The following is a 4974-nucleotide window of genomic DNA, read 5'->3' on the forward strand; positions in this document are numbered from 1 at the left end:
ATATTTATCAAATTTGCAGATGACACCAAATTAGGAGGAATAGCTAACAATGAGATATTAGGCTGCATCAATAGAAGTACAGTGTCTAGATCAAGGAAAGTAATAGTGCCACTCTATTCTGCTCTGGTCAGGCCCCACCTGGAATATTGTGTCCAGTTCTGGGCACCACAATTCAAAAAGGACATTGAGAAACTGGAGCGTGTCTAAAGGAGGGCAACTAAAATGGTGAAGGGTCTGGAAACCATGCCCTATAAGGAACGCCTCAGGAAGCTGGGTAAGTTTAGCCTGGAGAAGATAAGGTTAAGAGGTGATAATGATAGCCCTGTTTAAATATTTGAAAGGATGTCATACTGAGGAGGGAGCAAGCTTGTTTTCTGCTGCTCCAGAGACTAGGACCCAGAGCAATAAATGCAAGCTCCAAGAAAAGAGATTCCACCTGAACATTAGGAAGAACTTCCTGACAGTAAGAGCTGTTCAACAGTGGAACACACTCCCTCAGAGTGTAGTGGAGTCTCTTTCCTTAGAGGTCTTTAAACAGAGGCTGGATAGCCATCTGCCAAGGATGCGTTGATTGAGATTTCCTGCATGGCAGGGGGTTGGACTGGATGGCCTTTGTGGTCTCTTCCAACTCTACAATTCTATGATTCACTATTTCTGGTTGCCTGTCCTGGACTGCGGCCAGCACACACAAACAAGGCCGATAAGGATGGCTCAGCTAGGTAATTAGCAAGCAACTGGGAACAGTCCACAAATCTGCAAGGAATGATAGTTAAGGAGCAAGCCAAAAGCCAGAGCCAAAGTCAGGAAAACAGAGGTCAGAGTAGTCAGTCCAGTCCAGGGTCAGGGCAGCCAAAAGTAGCAAGAGTCCAGTCCGTTCCAAGATCAAGAGTCAAGGCAACAAGGAGCCAGTGGAGGCAGCAATCACACCAAAGGATCATGCAATAAACTCTGGCCTTGAATTGGTGTCTCCCTGCTTCTTAAGTAGGATATTCTTTCCTTAGTGCCAGCTGAGGCTTGTTTGCCAATTGTCTCTCAGCAATCCTCCTGGACCTGCATCTGCCAGCAGTCTTAGCCCTGCGTTGTTTAAAGGAGGGAACCTCCAGGCCTGGTTCCTCCCCAGAGTCACCACTAGACTGCTGTGCCACCAGAGGAATCCCATCAGCACTAGGACCTGGCTGAGCCTCCTCCTCTGGGGCTGGAAGATCAGGGCTGGATTCTGTCAGAGCAGGATTAGCACCTGGTGTAGCCTCAATTACCTCTTGCTCTGGAGGAGCCCCATCCTCCTCCTCATCCTCCGAGACCTGCTCTTGGCTGGCCATGACATTGCCCATATCTCACTCTTTAACAAGAAAGCCTGTAATTTAGATCCTTTCCCTCCATAACTCCCTATACTCCAAAAGATGTGATTGGCTGACTCTAATCAGGTTTGCCCAGCTTCTCACTTCATTTTTTATTAATAGTATATTGTTGGGAGCAACTGTCTGACTGCTCCTTCTGTGACCAAGGAGGATACATGAGTGAAGATATATGTAACTACTTTGGATCCAACTGGGTTGTCACAGGCACTGCCAATTGCATCCAGCACTCCATTTGCACAACAGCTGCAAGCTTCATTAGCACCCAGAAATTCCTGATTTTCATCACCAGATTTTGTAAATGCCTTTCACTATTAAATATGCATTGTTAACTCTGGTTCAGACCACAGTGCCATCATGCCCCAAAATCAATATAATGCATCTTCAGTCACTGTTACAATAAGGCTGTCTCAGGATGCATCTGCACTGTAGATATAATGCAGTTTGACACCACTGTTACTGCCACAGTGCCATCCTAGAGAATCCTGGGATTTGTAATTTTGTCAGGCACCAGCATTCTTTGGGAGATTATTATTATTATTATTATTATTATTATTATTATTATTTGTATTTTCCCACCTCTCCCAGGTGGATCAAGGCGGGATCACAATCTAATTTAAAAACAATACAGAATAACACACAGCACTTCAATAAATACATAACAGTTAAAAACAAAGATATCACTGGCAACACTAGGGTTCAGGGAGGTGGATTCGTGTCTTACAAAAGATCAGGTGGGTATGCTCACTGGAAGAGCTCCGTCTTAACTGACCCCCTGAAGGTTTCCAGGGAGGCAGTAAGACGGATCTCCTCTGGGAGACTATTCCACAGTCTAGGGGCAGCTATCGCAAAAGCTCTTTGGCGAGTTGAAGCATATTTGGTTGTTGTTACTTCAATCAAGTTCTTCCCAGTCAATCTAAGAGTGTGGGGCGGATTGTATAGGGAGATGCAGCCCAGTAAGTAACTCAGGCCCAAGCCATGTAGGGTTTTAAAGGTAATAACTAACATGTTTTATTGTACCCGGAAGCGTATTGGGAGTCAATGAAGATCTTTTAAGATTGGTGTTATATGGTCTAATCTGGAAGAACCGGTCGCCAATCTGGCTGCCAGAAGGTTAAAGACCTTGTAAAACTGCAAAACCCAGGATTCCATAAGATGGGGATATTGTTATATTCGGGTCTCCATAATTTCATACAAATCTTATTAGAAGAATTTTGTTAAATTTTATTGAATGTATTTGTGTATTGTTGTGGTTTTTTGTGGGTTTTTTGTATGTAATTTGTTTTTTTATTATTATTTTCATAACTGAACATAAACTTCCAAAGTCCCTTTAGTAACTGGTTTCAATTATTATCGTTATAATCACAATTACCATTTCTTAGTATCCTCAGAGCATAATACCAAATTAAATTAAATTTGTTATTATTATTATTAAATCTTTTTCATTTTTACTTTTGTGTTATTCTAATACATTTAATGGTTATGTATAGCCTGAACCCTTCACTGTTTGTTCTTACAATATAACAGTACCGGGGACCATTCTTTCTCTATTAGTTCTGTATCTCTGTGGTTTAAGCGGCCGTTTAATTTGTCCATTTCACACATTTCATATATCATCATCAACCAATCTTCTATTTTTGGTATTTCTTGGCTTTTCCAGAATTGTGAAAGTGTGATTCTAGTAGCAATTATTAAATATAGCAATACACACTCATACTTCCTCTCTATTTGTGATGGGCTTTTGTTCAGCATGTTTAATAAATATATTTCTGGTCTCATTTTGTATTTTATATTTAGCATTTGTTCATCCTCTATATATTTTTCCAGTATATTTTTAACTTTGGGTATCTCCACCATACATGGAACCAAGATCCAGTTCCGACATGTCATTTCCATGTTTTTAAGAGATTGCAATGATCTTTGGGACACCAAGAAAATTTCCCATGGGAAGGGAGTGCAGACCAGAGGACATGTCTAAGACCCAAGTAATGCTGCAATCAAAGCTAAATGGGTGAGCTGATTACTTCTTCCTACCCAAGCCCCCTGCATTTCCCCTTGTACTGAGAGACAAGAAGGGTCTCATTGCACCACACTGGTAAGCCAACACTTTCTACCTACCCCCTATCATGTTCCTAGCTAACTTCCCTATCCAACCTTTTTGGGGTTGTCCTAATCTAATCATTGTTTTTGTTACCCTAAAGCTAAAACCATCAACTAGTCCAGAGGTCCATTATAAATTCCTGGGAAGACATCAGGTCTTTGTTACCTTGCGAGATAGCACACCTCTTGAGGCTAGGATCCCAGATATAAATATTGGTCCCAAAACTTAGCCCCCTTGTGCACACAGTACACAGACAGTTGGCCTCTGGTCTGTGCTACTTGTGCCAACTGTGTTGGCCTCAGATCCCAGTCTAAGTCACTTCCCATTTTCCATGGTCTAGTCTTCAGACAGGTAAATATCACTCTCTTTACACTCCTCAAACTCTTCTATCCCATTTCCATCCCTCCCTTTTTGAATGATGTACTTGTCTGAATTACTATCATGTGTTTGATTGCACGCTTGCATATTTCTGAATAAAAACCTTTATTCACCTTTATTCACCCAAACTTGAGAGTTTATTGCATGCACTTTTCAGCCCAGGATGGGAGGGGACGGGATCGGGCTGGAACAGGGCAAAACGGGTTTTATTGCACACAAAATTGCTGCTGCGCTGTTGCCTGACCGTCACCCATCTGTCAGCCATGCTCTGACAGCCGATTTTGGTGGTACAGAAAGCTTCCGTACCACCAAAATTGACAGAAGTAGTGCAGCTGGGAGACAAGTGTTAGCTGAGGATTCTTGGAAATGTTGTCCAATACAGTAATATTTTCCAGCTCTGGTATCAAGTCTACATTAAATGGGAAGATTAATAATAGAAGAAACTGTAAATATCAGTCAGTCATAATTTATTATGGTCCATAGATTCAAAATTTAAACATTCAATCAAAATATACATGTCATCAAATTCACCAAAATAAAATTCCCCGCACTAATTCAAGAATCATGGAAGAACTGTAAATATCAATGAATCAGATATAAAAAAGAGACTGAATATCAGGATGTATAGAAAGTTACAGTCTCCAAATTAGCTCTGTTTATTTTGAATAAGAAATATTTGCATGGTCTTCAAGGGGACAAAATTGAAAGCTGCATGGATTTCCAGACAGTGCATCTCCAACTGATTTTTATTTCTTTATTTTTAATGGAATCTACATGACCAGGTAAAATGGTTTAGAAACACAAACACTACAAGAAGCAGCAGCAGCAGCTTGCTGTCTGAACAGCTGGAGTGCCTCGTCCCACTATTTTAGGGTGAGGTTTCTTCCTGTTCCATTAGCTCCGGCTACAACACTTTATCCAGAGTGAACAAATCAGTCTTTATTTTCTCTGCTGGATATTTCAAATGCACCTTTTCAAAGATGCCAAGCCACTGTCTTTATGAGAGCTAGCATGGTATAGTGGTTTGAGTGTTGGACTAAGACTCTGGAGGCTACTCGAGCATGGAAATCCACTGGGTGACCTTTGGCAAACCACCCTCTCTAAACCTCAGAGGGAGGCAAAGGCAACCCCCCCCCCCCC

The sequence above is a fragment of the Sceloporus undulatus genome, chromosome 1 (assembly GCF_019175285.1).
Source record: "Sceloporus undulatus isolate JIND9_A2432 ecotype Alabama chromosome 1, SceUnd_v1.1, whole genome shotgun sequence".
Taxonomy (NCBI): Eukaryota; Metazoa; Chordata; class Lepidosauria; order Squamata; family Phrynosomatidae; genus Sceloporus; species Sceloporus undulatus.